The sequence below is a fragment of the Staurois parvus genome, unplaced genomic scaffold (genome assembly GCF_062004578.1).
Source record: "Staurois parvus isolate SC_StPar_1 unplaced genomic scaffold, SC_StPar_1.0 ptg000308l, whole genome shotgun sequence".
Lineage (NCBI taxonomy): Eukaryota > Metazoa > Chordata > Amphibia > Anura > Ranidae > Staurois > Staurois parvus.
Window position 1 is genome coordinate 225,825 of NW_028318104.1, and position 19,895 is coordinate 245,719.

The following is a 19,895-nucleotide window of genomic DNA, read 5'->3' on the forward strand; positions in this document are numbered from 1 at the left end:
CTGCCAGCACCCTATGACAAAAAATGGAACACACCAGCAGTGTGAGGAGACCTGAAAGTGGCACATGGCAGAGTAGGCGATGGAGACAACAGCAATGGCAGGCCGTACAGTGACCCATGAGAGACTCTGGACCTGGCAGCAGCATGAGGAGGCGGTACGGGGGCCCATGGCAGATTACGAGCCTGGCAGCAGCAATGGGAGGCCCGTAATCTGCCAGCACCCTATGACAAAAAATGGAACCCACCAGCAGTGTGAGGAGACCTGAAAGTGGCACATGGCAGAGTGTGGCGATGGAGACAGCAGCATTGGGAGGCCGTACAGGGACCCATGAGACACTGTGGACCTGGCAGCAGCATGAGGAGGCGGTACAGGGGCCCATGGCAGATTACAGGCCTGGCAGCAGCAATGGGAGGCCCGTAATCTGCCAGCACCCTATGACAAAAAATGGAACACACCAGCAGTGTGAGGAGACCTGAAAGTGGCACATGGCAGAGTGTGGCGATGGAGACAGCAGCAATGGGAGGCCGTACAGGGACCCATGAGAGACTCTGGACCTGGCAGCAGCATGAGGAGGCGGTACAAGGGCCCATGGCAGATTACAGGCCTGGCAGCAGCAATGGGAGGCCCGTAATCTGCCAGCACCCTATGACAAAAAATGGAACACACCAGCAGTGTGTGGAGACCTGAAAGTGGCACATGGCAGAGTGTGGCGATGGAGACAGCAGCAATGGGAGGCCGTACAGGGACCCATGAGAGACTGTGGACCTGGCAGCAGCATGAGGAGGCGGTACAGGGGCCCATGGCAGATTACAGGCCTGGCAGCAGCAATGGGAGGCCCGTAATCTGCCAGCACCCTATGACAAAAAATGGAACACACCAGCAGTGTGAGGAGACCTGAAAGTGGCACATGGCAGAGTGCGGCGATGGAGACAGCAGCAATGGGTGGCCGTACAGGGACCCATGAGACACTGTGGACCTGGCAGCAGCATGAGGAGGCGGTACAGGGGCCCATGGCAGATTACAGGCCTGGCAGCAGCAATGGGAGGCCCGTAATCTGCCAGCACCCTATGACAAAAAATGGAACACACCAGCAGTGTGAGGAGACCTGAAAGTGGCACATGGCAGAGTGTGGCGATGGAGACAGCAGCAATGGGAGGCCGTACAGGGACCCATGAGAGACTCTGGACCTGGCAGCAGCATGAGGAGGCGGTACGGGGGCCCATGGCAGATTACGAGCCTGGCAGCAGCAATGGGAGGCCCGTAATCTGCCAGCACCCTATGACAAAAAATGGAACCCACCAGCAGTGTGAGGAGACCTGAAAGTGGCACATGGCAGAGTGTGGCGATGGAGACAGCAGCAATGGGAGGCCGTACAGGGACCCATGAGAGACTCTGGACCTGGCAGCAGCATGAGGAGGCGGTACGGGGGCCCATGGCAGATTACGAGCCTGGCAGCAGCAATGGGAGGCCCGTAATCTGCCAGCACCCTATGACAAAAAATGGAACCCACCAGCAGTGTGAGGAGACCTGAAAGTGGCACATGGCAGAGTGTGGCGATGGAGACAGCAGCAATGGGAGGCCGTACAGGGACCCATGAGACACTGTGGACCTGGCAGCAGCATGAGGAGGCGGTACAGGGGCCCATGGCAGATTACAGGCCTGGCAGCAGCAATGGGAGGCCCGTAATCTGCCAGCACCCTATCACAAAAAATGGAACACACCAGCAGTGTGAGGAGACCTGAAAGTGGCACATGGCAGAGTGTGGCGATGGAGACAGCAGCAATGGGAGGCCGTACAGGGACCCATGAGAGACTCTGGACCTGGCAGCAGCATGAGGAGGCGGTACGGGGGCCCATGGCAGATTACAGGCCTGGCAGCAGCAATGGGAGGCCCGTAATCTGCCAGCACCCTATGACAAAAAATGGAACACACCAGCAGTGTGTGGAGACCTGAAAGTGGCACATGGCAGAGTGTGGCGATGGAGACAGCAGCAATGGGAGGCCGTACAGGGACCCATGAGAGACTGTGGACCTGGCAGCAGCATGAGGAGGCGGTACAGGGGCCCATGGCAGATTACAGGCCTGGCAGCAGCAATGGGAGGCCCGTAATCTGCCAGCACCCTATGACAAAAAATGGAACACACCAGCATTGTCAGGAGACCTGAAAGTGGCACATGGCAGAGTGTGGCGATGGAGACAGCAGCAATGGGAGGCCGTACAGGGACCCATGAGAGACTCTGGACCTGGCAGCAGCATGACGAGGCGGTACGGGGGCCCATGGCAGATTACGGGCCTGGCAGCAGCAATGGGAGGACCGTAATCTGCCAGCACCCTATGACAAAAAATGGAACCCACCAGCAGTGTGAGGAGACCTGAAAGTGGCACATGGCAGAGTGTGGCGATGGAGACAGCAGCAATGGGAGGCCGTACAGGGACCCATGAGAGACTCTGGACCTGGCAGCAGCATGAGGAGGCGGTACGGGGGCCCATGGCAGATTACGGGCCTGGCAACAGCAATGGGAGGCCCGTAATCTGCCAGCACCCTATGACAAAAAATGGAACACACCAGCAGTGTGAGGAGACCTGAAAGTGGCACATGGCAGAGTGTGGCGATGGAGACAGCAGCAATGGGAGGCCGTACAGGGACCCATGAGACACTGTGGACCTGGCAGCAGCATGAGGAGGCAGTACAGGGGCCCATGGCAGATTACGGGCCTGGCAGCAGCAATGGGAGGCCCGTAATCTGCCAGCACCCTATGACAAAAAATGGAACACACCAGCAGTGTGAGGAGACCTGAAAGTGGCACATGGCAGAGTGTGGCGATGGAGACAGCAGCAATGGGAGGCCGTACAGGGACCCATGAGAGACTCTGGACCTGGCAGCAGCATGAGGAGGCGGTACGGGGCCCATGGCAGATTACAGGCCTGGCAGCAGCAATGGGAGGCCCGTAATCTGCCAGCACCCTATGACAAAAAATGGAACACACCAGCAGTGTGAGAAGACCTGAAAGTGGCACATGTTTGGGGCATGATTCATGGCGGATTTAGTCAGTTGTGTCAGGAACTGGTGGTTTGAAATCCAGACTAATCCACGCCTGATTCATTTTCACAAACGTGAGTCTCTCCACACTTTGGGTGGACAGTCGTGTCCTCTGCTGAGTTACAATACCTCCTGCCGCACTAAACACGCGCTCCGATGCCACGCTAATTGCCGGGTATGACAGCCTTTCAAGGGCAAATTCAGCTAGTTGGGACCAACTGACTACATAGGTGGTTTTTATAGTACGTTATTTTGGGCTCCCTCTCAGCAGGTGTGAAAAAGGCCACCATTTTTGAACGGTAGCGAGGGTCCAACAAGGTGGACAGCCAAAAGTCATCCCTCTGTCTGATGGTTATTATTCGGCTGTCGCTACACAAGCAACCGAGCATGCTATGGGCCATTTGTGCCAAGGAATGCGAGGGACTCCCTGCCTCCATCTCCACAGCATACTGCCATGGTGCGTCTGGGTCCTCTGTCCCCTCCTCCTCCTCCACCAGATGCTCCTGCTCCTCCACTCCTGTCCGCTGAGTGGAAAAACCACCCATTTCACTCAATAATTCCTGAGCACCAATGTCCTCCTCTACCTCCTCCTCTTCTTCCTGTCCTGCCCCCACAGGGGTCATGTGGCGTTGAGATCTGTGCGCCACGTCTACCGCACCCTGACCAGCCATTGTTAACAGCATTTGTTCCAGGACGTGCAACAGAGGAATGACGTCGTTCATCCCATAGTCCTGCCGACTCACGAATAGCGTGGCCTCCTCAAAGGGCCTGAGCAAGCGGCAGGTGTCACGCATGAGCTGCCAATGGCTGACATCTAAGTTACACAGGGGAGTACCTTTATCCGCTTGTAACATCAGGAAATCGGTGATGGCCTTTCGCTGTTCGTAAAGGCGGTCTAACATATGTAGGGTTGAAATCCACCTTGTTGCAACGTCGCAGATCAGGCGATGCTGTGGAATTCCGTTCTGCTGCTGCAGCTCAAGGAGGGTGTGCTTTGCGGTGTAGGAATGGCTGAAATGCATGCAAAGTTTACGTGACATTTTAAGGATGTCTTGCAGTGGGATGGTGGATTTTAGGAACCGCTTGACAACCAGATTGAACACGTGAGCCATGCATGGCGCATGGCACAACCTTCCTTGATGCAGAGCAGACACCATGTTCTTTCCGTTGTCGGTCAACATGGTTCCGATTTTCAGTTTGCGCGGAGACAAACATCTGTCGATTTCTCTGTTCATTACACTCAGAAGTTCCTCCCCTGTGTGACTACGTTTGCCAAGGCATACCAGGTGCAGCACAGCGTGACACCGTTGCGCCCTGCACATGTGATATGCCGGTCGGGTAATGGGACTTGGCACGGGGGTGGCGGCTGAGGACACGGCGGAAGAAGAGGTGGTAGAGGCGGACATCTTTTGTGGACCAAGGACGTGCAAACGTGGAGGCAAAAGCGGCGTGACCTGTCCAAGTTGCTGGTGCGGCTGTGCTGGCACCACGTTCACCCAGTGGGCCGTAAATGACATGTACTGTCCCTGACCGTAGTTACAGCTCCACACGTCGGCGCTGCCGTGCACTTTGGCAGAGACCGACATGCTCAAAGACTGGCCCACCATCTCTTCTACATGTGAATGCAGGGCTGGCACTGCCTTTTTGGCGAAGAAATGACGGCTTGGCACTCTCCACCGCGGCGCGGCACAAGCCATCATTTCTCGGAAAGGTGCTGAGTCCACCACTTGGAAAGGGAGGGACTGCAGCACCAGCAACTTGGACAGGAGGACGTTCAGCTTTTGCACCGTCGGGTGCGTGCTCGCAAACTGTTGTCTCTTGGAAACGGATTCCAAGAAAGACTGCTGACGGAATCCGTGAAGAGGAGTAGCAGGAGAAGGAGCATCTGAACGAGCGGAAGATGCCAACGAGCGACAACTCCCCTCAGCAGAGGTGTTGGAGCCTTGACTGGCTGATAGAGGGCGATTGACGTCGGGTGACGGAGCAAGTAACGGAGCGGGTGATGGAGCGGGGGCTGGGGCAGGCAGAACCGCCGTATCTTTATCACGGTTTTCCCAGGCCACCAAATGGCGACGCTGCATATGCTGACGCAACGCTGTAGTCCCAACATGGGCCCCCTGGCCACGCTTGACTTTCTGGCCACATAGTCGACATACGGCTACGTTTACTTCCTCGGGCGGCTTGACGAAAAATTGCCACACCACCGAGTAGGAAACTTTGCCCCCGATACTCCTCACTGGCTGACTGCTACTTCCTCCGTGCACACCGGCACCACTACTGGCTGTGGTGGTAGGCTGCAGTGGAGCTGGTGCTCTACTCCGTGGCCGTTTGCCTCCACTGACACTGCTGCGACCCTGCTGCCTCCTGGGCAACCCACCGACTGTTTTGCTCGCTGCCAAGCTGCCACCCTCTTCTCCTGATGATGCGGAAGCAATAGCCTGATGACGACGAGGCTGCCAAGTGCGATCAGCCTCATCATCATCAATTAGGGTCTCCGCCTCACTACTAGCCCACTCGGCTGCGTGTGGGTCAGGAGACAGACCTGTCTCTAGACCGGCTACCGAGACACTCTCCTCGCCACTACTTCTTCGCCTGGCTGCTGAAGAGGCGGATGTCTCCCCCCGTTCCTGACCGCCCTCTGTTAGCTCTTCCTCACTGTACAGTGGGGCTGAGCCCACAGCATGCGATACTTCGCTTGGTGAGGGAACAGCAAAGGACAGGGGCAAGTAGAGGACACGTGATTTCAGTGGGCTTGCTCCCGGGCCATGCCAACTAACGGTTGTGTCTGACGTACCCACCGACCGTTGGCTGTAGGTGTCAGAGGTGACCTGGGAAGAGGAAGACGACCGAGCCAACCAATCGATGACGGCAGGGTTGTCGGTGGAGACACGACCGCTGGATGACACCGGGAGCAATGGCCTCTGGCTGCGACTAGTGCTGCCTCGACCCCTTCCTCTGCTGCCACGTCTGCTCCCTCCTAAAACATTGCCTCCTCTGCCACTCCTCTGCATGTTGTCTGACATACTCTTTAATTCAACGATTATGTGTCCCTGAGTAACAATTCTGTGTCTGTCCCTGAGTAACAATTCTGTGTCCCTGAGTAACAATTCTGTGTCCCTCAGTAACACTTCTGTGTCCCTCAGTAACAATTCTGTGTCCCTCAGTAACAATTCTGTGTCCCTCAGTAACAATTCTGTGTCTGTCCCTGAGTAACAATTCTGTGTCTGTCCCTGAGTAACAATTCTGTGTCCCTCAGTAACAATTCTGTGTCCCTCAGTAACAATTCTGTGTCTGTCCCTGAGTAACAATTATGTGTCCCTGAGTAACAATTCTGTGTCCCTGAGTAACAATTCTGTGTCCCTCAGTAACAATTCTGTGTCCCTCAGTAACAATTCTGTGTCCCTCAGTAACAATTCTGTGTCCCTCAGTAACAATTCTGTGTCTGTCCCTGAGTAACAATTCTGTGTCCCTCAGTAACAATTCTGTGTCTGTCCCTGAGTAACAATTCTGTGTCTGTCCCTGAGTAACAATTCTGTGTCCCTCAGTAACAATTCTGTGTCCCTCAGTAACAATTCTGTGTCCCTCAGTAACAATTCTGTGTCTGTCCCTGAGTAACAATTCTGTGTCCCTGAGTAACAATTCTGTGTCCCTGAGTAACAATTCTGTGTCTGTCCCTGAGTAACAATTCTGTGTCCCTGAGTAACAATTCTGTGTCCCTGAGTAACAATTCTGTGTCCCTCAGTAACAATTTTGTGTCCCTCAGTAACAGTTCTGTGTCCCTGAGTAACAATTATGTGTCCCTGAGTAACAATTCTGTGTCTGTCCCTGAGTAACAATTATGTGTCCCTCAGTAACAATTATGTGTCCGTCACTGAGTAACAATTCTGTGTCTGTCCCTGAGTAACAATTCTGTGTCCCTCAGTAACAATTCTGTGTCCCTCAGTAACAATTCTGTGTCCCTCAGTAACAATTCTGTGTCTGTCCCTGAGTAACAATTCTGTGTCCCTGAGTAACAATTCTGTGTCCCTCAGTAACAATTCTGTGTCCCTGAGTAACAATTCTGTGTCCCTCAGTAACAATTCTGTGTCCCTGAGTAACAATTCTATGTCCCTGAGTAACAATTATGTGTCCCTGAGTAACAATTCTGTGTCCCTCAGTAACAATTCTGTGTCTGTCCCTGAGTAACAATTCTGTGTCCCTGAGTAACAATTCTGTGTCTGTCCCTCAGTAACAATTCTGTGTCCCTCAGTAACAATTTTGTGTCCCTCAGTAACAATTCTGTGTCTGTTACTGAGTAACAATTTTGTGTCCCTGAGTAACAATTCTGTGTCCCTGAGTAACAATTCTGTGTCCCTCAGTAACAATTCTGTGTCTGTCCCTGAGTAACAATTTTGTGTCCCTGAGTAACAATTCTGTGTCCCTGAGTAACAATTCTGTGTCCCTCAGTAACAGTTCTGTGTCCCTCAGTAACAGTTCTGTGTCCCTCAGTAACAATTCTGTGTCTGTCCCTGAGTAACAATTCTGTGTCTTTCCCTGAGTAACAATTCTGTGTCTGTCCCTGAGTAACAATTCTGTGTCTTTCCCTGAGTAACAATTTTTTGTCCCTCAGTAACAATTCTGTGTCCCTCAGTAACAATTATGTGTCTGTCCCTTAGTAACAATTCTGTGTCCCTGAGTAACAATTCTGTGTCCCTCAGTAACAATTCTGTGTCCCTGAGTAACAATTCTGTGTCCCTCAGTAACAATTCTGTGTCTGTCCCTGAGTAACAATTCTGTGTCCCTCAGTAACAATTCTATGTCTGTCCCTGAGTAACAATTCTGTGTCTGTCCCTGAGTAACAATTCTGTGTCCCTCAGTAACAATTCTGTGTCCCTGAGTAACAATTCTGTGTCTGTCCCTGAGTAACAATTCTGTGTCCCTCAGTAACAATTCTGTGTCCCTCAGTAACAATTCTGTGTCTGTCCCTCAGTAACAATTCTGTGTCTGTCCCTGAGTAACAATTCTGTGTCTGTCCCTGGGTAACAATTCTGTGTCTGTCCCTGAGTAACAATTCTGTGTCTGTCCCTGAGTAACAATTCTGTGTCCCTCAGTAACAATTCTGTGTCCCTCAGTAACAATTCTGTGTCTGTCCCTGAGTAACAATTCTGTGTCCCTAAGTAACGTTTCTGTGGCCCTAAGTAACGGTTCTGTGTCCCTAAGTAACGATTCTGTGGCCCTAAGTAACGTTTCTGTGTCCCTAACTCTCTCCCTCAATACAGCCAGGTCTGCCTCTCTTGAATGACTGGAGGCAAATGGAGAATTCTTAAATGGCCGCCATTTATAGCTCGACCATTACACAGTGCTGGCTGGCTGGCTGCTGATTGGCTAATGCGATCACAGGTCATGAATGAATGCATCATGGGTCAGCGTGCCTTGTCTGCGCGCCTTCCCAGACATCCTTGCTCCGTCGCCGCACATGTCGCCGCCATTTTAGGAAAAATTTTGATTCGCGCATCTGAAGTATGCTAATTTTCGGATTCGTCGCGAATCGAAATTTTCCTAATATTCGAAACGAATTCCACTTCGCCGAGTTCGATTCGCTCATCTCTAATCACAATAGCACAGGAACAAGGTACTGGGAAGCCAGAGATCAACCAGCACCTGAGAGTAGGGCAGGGATTCCTTATAAAGGCTGTTTGGCACCAAATTTGACCTGATGTGAACTTCTGCGGCCATGCAAGGTGCCAGGTCTCCTAACACCTCTGCCGAGGACAGAGCCCTGAAAGTGCCTCCCCTAAAGGGCAGGTTCCAGATGCCTACTTGGGCCATCTTGTCTGGATATTTGGAGTAGAACTCTTGGAGAAGTCTGGGGGCATGTATGTTGTCCTTTGGTTCCCAGGAGCTTTCTTCATTAGTATCAAGAATTGGATTTGCCTTCCCCATTTCCAGCAGTCCAGGATTGATTCTACCTCGTATTCTACCTCCTCCCCAACTGTTATTGGCAGCGGAGGTGGTTCCACTCTTCCTGGAAATGGGTCATGAACTGCTGGCGTGAGCAGAGAGACATGGAAGACTGGATGAATTCTATATGATTCAGGAAGAATCTGGATTGATTTCTCGTTTGATCTGAAAGGGGCCAATGTATCTTGGACCCAGCTTCCGTGATGGTTTTGAGTGGTATCTGGCACACAGGAAGGGTGGAATCCGTAATTAGCCCAAAATGGTGACTGATTCGTAGCTGAATGGATGGAATTGTTGTAAGCAAATTCTGCTAATGGGAGTAGGGATGTCCAGTCATCCTGGGAAAAGGCGGAGAAACATTGTAAATATTGCTCTAACATTTGGTTCATTCATTGAGTTTGGCCATTACTTTGAGGGTGGTAAGCAGATGATAGGCAGAGTTCCACTTTCAGGGTTTTGCATAGGGCTCTCCAAAACCTGGAGGTAACTTGCACCCCTCGGTCTGAATCAATATTACTGGGCAGTCCGTGTAGCCTACCAATTTCCTTGATAAAGGCATGTGCTGTCTCAGGCGCAGACGGAGTACATATCATTGGCAAAAAGTGGGCCATTTTGGATAGCCGATCTATCAACACTAGGATGGTAGTAAACCCCTCAGAGGGCAGCAAGCCCACAATAAAGTCCAATGCAATCATTTCCCAGGGGCGATTAGGAATGGAAAGGGGACTCAGCAACCCCCATGCCTTGGGTTTTGTCTCCCTTGCTGTGTAAACAAACTGTGCAGGATTTTACATAGGCTCTGCAGTCTTGACTTAAGTTGGGTCACCAAAAGGATCGCTGGATCAGTTCCATTGTTTTTCGGGCTCTGAAGTGACCAGCAAGTTGATGGTCGTGGAATGTCTTGAAAACTTGGGATCTTACCTCCTGGGGTACAAAGAACTTATCCTGGTGCCAAATAAAGCCATCCTGCCTCCTTAATGAGTCCTGTTCAGGTCTGGTGCACCGTACAGAGGCCTGTTCAATCAAAAACTTCAGACTGAGCTGGATTAATAAAACATTTTGGCCAGACAGGATGGTATTGGCGGCAAAGGTTCAACTGAATCCAGGAACATATGAGATAGAGCATCTGCCTTCAGATTTTTGGATCCTGGGCGGTAGGTGATATGAAAATTGAACCTGGAGAAATATAAGGCCCATCTAGCTTGCCGAGGTCTTAGGCGCTTGGCGGATCTTACATATTCCAGATTCTTATGATCTGTGAAGATCATAATCGGGTGACTAGCTCCTTCCAAATGGTACCTCCATTCTTCAAAAGCCGTTTTGATCGCCATAAGTTCCCTGTCACCTATGTCGTAGTAGCTTTCAGCTTGGCTTAGTTTCCTGGAGAAAAAGGCTACCAGATGTACAGAGCTTTTGGGCCTTGGCATTGCGAGATCACGTCCCCTGTAGCCACCTCTGATGCGTCCACCTCCAGGATGAAGGGAAGTGTTGGTTCTGGGTGTCGTAATACAGGAGCAGATGTAAATTGCTTTTTTAATTGCTCAAAGGCTATTTGTGCTTCCTGGCCCCAGAGAAATTGTGTATGCTGGTGAGTGAGTAGGATAATAGGGGCAATAATGGTTGAAAAGCCCTTGATAAACTTCCGATAGAAGTTGGCAAAGCCCACAAATCTTTGGACTCCTTTGTCAGTATGTGCAGGCCAATCCAAGATGGCGGAGATTTTCTGAGGATCCATGGGGATTCCTTCAGTCTTTTCTGCCTTAGCGTACAGGCCATACATCCTCAACGTAGTCAGTACCCTCTTAACATGGTCTCGGTGGAGTTCCAATAACTTGGAGAAAATCAAAAATGTCCTCCAGGTAGATGATCAAGAAGAGATCGAGATATTACCTGAAGATGTCATTCACGAAGTGTTGAAATGTTGTAGGGGCGTTGCATAATACAAATGGCATCACTAGGTACTCAAAGTGCCCAAAGCTCATTCTGAAAGCGGTCTTCCACTCATCACCTTCCCTTGTGCAAACTAAATTGTAGGCCCTTCATAAATCTAGTTATATTAACACTCGGGCTGCCGAAACCTCTGAAATAACTCGGGAATGAGAGGGAGTGGGTACCGATTCTTAATGGTGATCTTGTTGAGTTCCCTATAGTCGATGCAGGGACGGAGAGTGTGACATAAATGTACAGATCTGAGTAGCTGAAATGTGACCTGTAGCAATATGTAATCGTAAATTTAGTTCAGTCCTTGTTATTAAAGAAATATTCAGTCATAGGTACTCAGAGACAGATGGTCATCAATTAGCATCTGAAAAGAGACAGAGCTTCCTCAGGCTGGAAGTGGCACCTGGGTGCTAATAAGATTTTGTCACCTATACATAATCAGACTTTGCCATTTTCCTGAAGTTTAAAAGAGAAACACAGACGTTTTGGCTTCATGACACCAGGGGGCTCCGATCTGTCTAGAGAACTCTAAAAGTATATACATACAGTGAGGAACAGAAGTATTTGAACACCCTGCGATTCTGCAAGTTCTCCCACTTAGAAATCACGGAGGGATCTGACATTCACATTGTAGGTGCATTCCCACTCTGAGAGACAGAATTTAAAAAAAAATTCAGGAAATCACATTGTATGATTTGTAAAGAATGTATTTGTCTTGCACTGCTGAACAGAAGTATTTGAACACCTAAGAAACAGCAAGAATTCTGGCTCTCAAAGACCTGTTGCTGCGCCTTTAAAAAGTCCACCTTTACTCCACTCATTAACCTAACTTAGTAGCACCTGTCTGAGCTCTTTAAAGACACCTGTCCACCCCACAGTCAGTCAGGCGCCAACTACTTCCATGGGCAAGACCAAAGAGCTGTCAAAAGACACCAGAGACAAAATTGTGGACCTCCACAAGGCTGGAAAGGGCTACGGGGCAATTGCCAAGCAGCTTGGTGAAAATAGATCAACTGTTGGAGCAATTGTTAGAAAATGGAAGAGGCTAAAGACGACTGTCAGTCTCCCTCGTACTGGGGCTCCATGCAAGGTCTCCCCTCGTGGGGTATCACTGATGATAAGAAAGGTGAGGAATCAGCCCAGAACTACAAGGGAGGAGCTGTTCAATGACATGAAGAGAGCAGGGACCACAGTTTCAAAGGTCACTGTCGGTAGAACACTACGCCGTCATGGTTTCCAATCATGCATTGCACGGAAGGTTCCCCTGCTCAAGTCAACACATGTCCAGGCCCGTCTTAAGGTTGCCAATGACCATCTGGATGATGCAGAGGAGGCATGGGAGAAAGTCATGTGGTCAGATGAGACCAAAGTAGAACTTTTTGGTCTAAACTTCACTCGTCGTGTTTGGAGGAAAAAGAATGATGAGTTGCATCCTAAGAACACCATCCCTACTGTGAAGCATGGGGGTGGTAACATCATGCTTTGGGGGTGTTTTTCTGCGAAAGAGACAGGACGACTGCACTGTATTAAGGAGAGGATGAATGGGGCCATTTATTGTGAGATTTTGAGCAACAACCTCCTTCCCTCAGTCAGAGCATTGAAGATGGGTCGTGGCTGGGTCTTCTAACATGACAATGACCCGAAGCACACAGACAGGATAACCAAGGAGTGGCTCCGTAAGAAGCATATGAAGGTTCTGGAGTGGCCTAGCCAGTCTCCAGACCTAAATCCAATAGAACATCTTTGGAGGGAGCTGAAACTCCATGTTGCTCAGCGACAGCCCCAAAACCTGACAGATCTAGAGGAGATCTGTGTGGAGGAGTGGGCCAAAATCCCTGTTGCAGTGTGTGCAAACCTGGTCAAGAACTACAGGAAACATCTGACCTCTGTAATTGCAAACAAAGGCTTCTGTACCAAATATTAACATTGATTTTCTAAGGTGTTCAAATACTTATGTTCAGCGGTGCAAGACAAATGAATTCTTTAAAAATCATAAAATGTGACTTCCTGAATTTTTTTTTAAATTCTGTCTCTCAGAGTGGGAATGCACCTACAATGTGAATTTTAGACCCTTCCATGATTTCTAAGTGGGAGAACTTGAAAAATTGCAGGGTGTTCAAATACTTCTGTTCCTCACTGTAGCTCAAAGGAGTATGTTTCATCCCTCATAAAAGCTAAAACATTAGTTGCATAGAGATGAAAATACTTCCTTCTGATGGGGCACTCTGTAGGCTACATCAGCATATAAAAACTATATTTGTGGCCTATGTGGAATGCCAGAAAAATGCAGGAAATGGTTATGTGGCGCTGCAGTGTGATATCGGAACAATGATTGGTACTGTTGCGATCGGACTGATGCGCTGGTGTCAGAAATTCAATCCCCGACTTGGTGATTCAAACCGGTCTTGGTCCAATTGACTTTCGGCAGTTCAGCACCCAGAACATCCTGTGGGCAGGTATAGGAACACCCCCCAGGGTCAATTGGCCGAGAACTAATGTCCCACTTACATCCATATCCCCATATATTGAGGACCCTGACATTAGGACATTGTAGTTCGTATAGAGCTGGTTCGATCGACTAACAGATTACGGACTCTCTGACTTGCTCCAGTCGCAGGATAAATCTTGGTAAAAGTTTTATTTCTGTTTTATTCCCTTTTATTTTATAGTGAATAGTCTATGTGTGTCTTCTTGTATTTTTTGCATTTTTTGTAACTTTTTATACTTTGTACATATTTTATGCACTGCCCACTTTCGGGATATTAAATCTTAAAATTAATAAAATACTTCTGGGTATTTAAGCTCGGGCTCATATCTCCAGAGAGATTAGATTGCATTTTAGTATTTTTATACACTCGGTCAAGTTCATTGCTTGTGTGTATGCAATTGCACTGTGTGTTGGCAGATTGCGTGCAGATTGTAAAGGTAACAGATCTGCCAGACGGAGATCTGTGTGAGTGTGGTGTCCCAACAGGCCAGTAAAGCTGTTGGATGGTGGAAAGCTACTGTTTGTGGTGTGTCTGGTGTGGGGGGGTGTGGACAATGGAAGAGTGATTAACACCGGGATTCTAGCTTGTAGGATAGCTGGAAATATTTTATTAGATAAAATCTTGCGACCAGCAACAAAATTTTCTTACAAAAAGGTATAAAATACATATATACAAAATAAATAAATACAAAAAAACATACATCTGGTTATAAACAAAGAAAAACCCTATCTGGTTACAACATCCTCCTAAAATAAAAAACATGTCAGAAACCACAAAAATGCAGCAAAAAGGAATTTCAGGCCTTTATGGCCATACCAGCAAACATAACATAGGGCCCTTATGGCCTATATGTGCCTTAGCACAAAAATAATAAATACATTATCACACAAAGAAATTAAAGAAATTCCGTAAATACATGAAAACCCTCATTAGCATGGTCTTTCGGCCCATCCAGGCATATGACCAACCGTAACCTTCTTTAGGTCTTTACGGCCATACCCCACTCTATACTAGCAAAAAACATACTACTAACAAACATACAGTAAAGACCAAGAAACAGATCTTCAGATGCACGTAGCCTTTCTTCAAAAAGCTCTTCTCATCAAAATCTAAAGGAGTGAAAACACAGAGGAAAAAAAGAACAGCATCCTCACCCAGAGTTCAAGAGACTACGGCTACAGACCTGATATTCCTCCACGCCTCTATCTAGGTCCTTCGCCGCTGCCTGTCTGTCTCAAGACCCCGAATTTTCCCAACCTCACCAAGAATGTCATACACCACCACCGAGACAGGAAGAATTTTCTGCCGAATGGAAACCTGACACCGTGCGTTCCAAGTGTAGTAACGGACCACTAGACAAACTAGAAAAAGAGTATCAAAATCCACGTGTCTTTTGAAAGCCCCATATACCCACTCTGCATAAGACATGCAGTGCAGGAAGGGGATGTCTAGAGCCCTCCCCACCTCTTTGTACACCTCTATATTGAAAGGGCAATGAAGCAAGAAGTGGTCCATAGTCTCCACTTCACCCCCACACTCCGTCCTCGGACAACCACGGTTGTCCAGAGAACAATACTTCAAGTTCCCTCTCACATATAGCCTGCCATGGAACACGAGCCAGGCCTGGTCCCTAAATTGTAAAGGAATCCTTTCCATATTTATCAATCTTAAGCCCTCCCGCAGACTATGGCCTGGGCAATCCTTCAAGGCCAGTGGTGCATGAAAGGTGAAGGCCACAACCCTCTCCCTAAGAAATTTCCCAGGAAGCGATCTGACCTCCTCTGCTGTCACACACCACCACCTAAGTATTTTCAAGCTCGGGGCAACATAAGCCGGGAGCTTACCGTGCTTGACTCTGAGGTTTCTCACTGGCCCGCCACTCTCCCAACAGCTCAGAAAGGGTTTAAACCATGCCTGAAACAAACCTACCCATGCAGGCGGCTTCTCTTTCAGCATATTACCAAAATTATGTTTTACAAACATAACAGAGAAAAAAACGATCGGGTTGACCATCCCTGGGCCACCCTCCCGCCTGGTAGGTCACATTCCACTTCACGAGGTTCAGTCTGTTCCCCCATAACAACTGAAAGAAACAGCTGTAGACCCTCGTATAGAGAGACTCTGGCAAGAGGCAAGCGTAACTGACGTACAAAAAGACCGGAATCAAGTAGGTCTTAATCAGATCGACCCTTTCCCTTAAGGAGAGCTGCTACCTCTTCCAGCATCTCACTTTAACCTCAGCATCAGACAACCTGGATTTCCAATTCGATTTACCATAATCATCAGGGCCAAATGTGATGCCTAACACTTTGATCTGTGACTGGGGCTCTGGGAAGGCATCCGCAAGTGAGAAGTTCTCACCTTCCCTACCCATCCAGAAAACTTCACATTTCTCACTATTGATCTTAGAGCCTGATGCCTCCGCATACTGTTCCATCTCTGAGACCACCTCCTGCGCCTCATCAGTCCCAGAGATGAAAACAGACACATCATCAGCATAGGCCACGACTCTAAAAGGCAACTCACCAGTAGCACCCACCGGCACCCTGCCCAACGCCCCGCCATCTAGTCTTCTGACGAAGGGGTCAATGGCAAAGGCATAGAGCAAGGGACTCATAGGACACCCCTGGCGCACCCCAGAGCCAACCTCAAAGAACTGCCCAACCCAACCATTGATCAACATGAAGCTCTCCGCCACTCTATACAATGTTTTCAACCAGCCAATAAACCTCCCTTCCAGGCCATACCAGACAAGGAAATGCCAGAGGTACTTATGATCTACCTGATCAAAAGCCTTGGCCTGATCCAGTGCCAGCAAATACTTCACACTAAAAAAAACAATATTGGTGAAGCGCTTCACATGAAAAACTAAATAAGTAGGTGCAATGATATAAAAATACATATAAAGTGACCACACTGTCCTGAAAGGTATTGATAACTAATGCTAAATAATCCCCCCAAAAAATATATAAGTGCCAAGTGCTGAAAGTGCAAAACAGGTCATGCGTTTGCTGACTAGATCGTGCCAAAAATACAATATATGCACAGTAAACATAATACACAATAACATTGCACACTCTAACTGAAAGTGACAAGTGCTCAGTATGAGTATGAATATTGGGAAAAAGTAAAATTCACAATAAAGTGCAATAACATGACATTTCATGTGCAAACAACGCAATGTCAGAGCTTCAATTCTTCACTCCAAACATGATGCGTGTTAGCATGCCACACGTGTATATCGTAATACAAAAGTAGCTAAAGTGCCTCCTCACCTTAACCATGCGACCCCTAAGGGCCACAACGCTTTAGGTAATAATGCTCCACCAGACTGGGGATCTCTGTAATAATACTGCTGTAGTACTACTCGATCTCCTCCGCCAGGTCACTTATGCTCTCAGATGGTAATACCCCCGGGATAATCACCAGGCCATAGAGAGGTAGACAAAGAGAGCCTCCATAGTGAGATGCCATTTATTCCATATAGCAGATAAAAACAAGCCAAAAGAGAACACTCACAGTATAGCAGATGTCATACAGCTGGTCTCCTATGTGCTGTGGGTGTACTGCAAGGTGCTGGGTGTTCAAAGATGGTGTCTGCCAAAAGTGCTGTACCAGAAGTGCGCCACTGCGCTCTACGCGTTACTCCACGATATCACGTGGCTTTATCAGGATAGCGCAATAGGTGGATTCCTGTACTATTTATAAGGCCTTCTGTAATGACTCTGCCCTATTAGGGCGGTCACTGATCCTCCATTTTCTTGTAGCCCTATACTTCCTCCGGTGGCCATTTTTGCTAGTATGTAAGAGCTAACACTGGCTTCATATCCAAGCCAGGTGTATATTCCCAGGATGATGATTACAACAACATCCATCGGAGATTTTAACTCCTAGCTAACTGGGAAATAATGCTAGTAAATAAATACCACTATTTTACCAAAAAAAGCCAGTATTAGTTATTTTAATTATTCCTATTCCTATCCTTGGATGCTGAAAAAGCATTTGACCGCATACACTGGCAATTTATGGAACTGACGCTCAAAAAATTCAGAATCACAGATTGGATGCTTTCCGCAATCCTTTCTCTTTACTCCAACCCATCCGCTAGAGTACTAACAAACGGCACTCTCTCAAACACCTTTCACATATCCAACGGTACAAGACAGGGTTGCCCCTTATCCCCCATAATCTTCACGCTACTCATCGAACCCTTAGCTTCGAAATTAAGAGACGACCCGACCTTTACTGGAATTACTCACCTTAATAAGGAACACAAAATCAGCCTTTTTGCAGACGACATTATATTTATGGTAACTAACCCACACAAATCACTCCGTGCGATCCGTGCACATCTCCAAAGTTATTCAACAGTATCGTGCTATAAACTCAATGAACCCAAATCTTCCATATTAAATCTCCACACATCTACCAAATCTCAAGTTGTGCTAGCTAAACAATTTCCCTTCTCATGGGAACAACATAGCATACCGTACCTAGGAATCAGATTGACCACCACAACAGACCAACTCTATGCCTCCAATCACAAACCCTTACTCGAATCTATCCCACGAGAACTCAATAATCTTCATACAGCAACACTTTCAAAACTGGGTAGAGTAGCTACCCTGAAAATGAACATTCTTCCAAAAATTCTTAACATATTCCGCACGCTTCCCATTCCTATCCCCGATTCCTTTTCTCCAAATTACAGGCGATACTTGCTAAATTTCTATGGAATTCAAAAAAACTCAGATATTCTACAAATCTATTAATTTGACCAACTGCCAAAGGAGGAGCAGGTCTCCCACATTTAAAATCATATTATAAAGCCACTATTCTAGACCAACTCTATTTTTGGTGGCACCCAACTAGAGAAAAAACATGGTCCACCATGGAAACACCCCCACATTTCCGAACTGCACCACGCGACCTAATTTTCTTTCCAACAAACCCTCAGTCCAATACTTTACTCAGACACTCTTGCATTCAAGCCTCCCTACAAGCTTGGTATGATTTCTTAGCACTAAAATTGATGGAAACCAGACAAGTACCTACCCCACTTAAGACTCTACACCTCATTATCCCTTCCTTAAACCTGTTACACTGGGAACACCGAGGCATCTCGCATATAAAAGATCTTTATACAACCCTCAATCTTGACTCCTTTTCGACCCTTCAGGAGAAATGTAACATCCCGACAAAGAGCTTTTCACCTATTTAATCGCACATTCCTTTCAAAAGAGGGAAGTTCCACTCTTCTTGAAAATACCCTCCACCGCGTATCAATTTTTTAACAAATTGCAATACCCAAAAAAAGGGATCTCAACTTTTTACACATCCATAACCAACTCACTATATTCTCTACAGACTTCTTCTCTCTCCAATTGGGAGAAAATTTTCTCACAACCAATACCACCGCTCACTTGGGAAAAGACCTTTAACATCACACACAAGGCATCTAGATGTAGCTCCCATTGGGAATCTTACCTGAAAATCCTGCACCAATGCTACCTAACTCCAGCTAAACTTTCCTTATACTATCCTCAACACCCTCCCACCTGCTGGAGACAATGCGGAGAAACAGGATCAATCCTCCATATACTTTGGGCATGTAAATCCCTTAGATCTTTCTGGAACAGCGTTTTCCATTTGCTCTCAATGGTAACCGACACCCCTATAACACCAAACCCTGCCCTTGCACTCCTCCACATTGGAATTGAAAAATTCCCGCACTATCATTATCCACACATTAGCAGCGACTAAGACCAACCTTACCAAATTATGGAATTCCACCAAAATTCCCTCCCTATCTTCACTCGTATCAGACCTTAACTTCCAATGCGATATGGAAATTAGAACAGCCCTCACTAACTAAATAAATAAAAGAAATGCAGCGCTCTTAAAAAATATAATGATAAACACAGTCCGGTGAGAACAGTGCTCCTTGATTCCCAGTGCAAATGGTAGAAATTCACACTAACCAGAACGAGCATGGGTAATACGCATGTGTATATATATATCCTGAAGATCCCCTCTCCTCTCAGGTCTGGTCAGGGAAATAGCTGGGGAAGATGGAGATCCTATGCCCTCATGTGGTGAGAAAGTTGTCCAGCAGGTCAGAGCAGTATCAATCTGGATAAGCCTCCAAAGGAGCTGACACAGGGATCACCAGGGCTGCAAGGATGGAAGAAGCTCCTCACAGGAGACATAGGGAAGCACTCATAGTGTAGTAGGTAAAACTTTTATTCCAGAAAACACAGGTGCATAATGAGTATCACATAGCCAAGTATGAACAAACACACTGACCCTTTAAGAAGTCAAGATGGCCGCCGGGCCTCCTCGTGGCACCGACGGCTTAGTGTCAACGGCGTCCTGGGTTCCACTGACGCGTTTTGTGCGCACGCACTTCTTCAGAGGTGGAACATAGGACTGCCGTGACCATCTCCTCGTACCTAAATACCGTATTTAACGCATGCGCACTGGTAC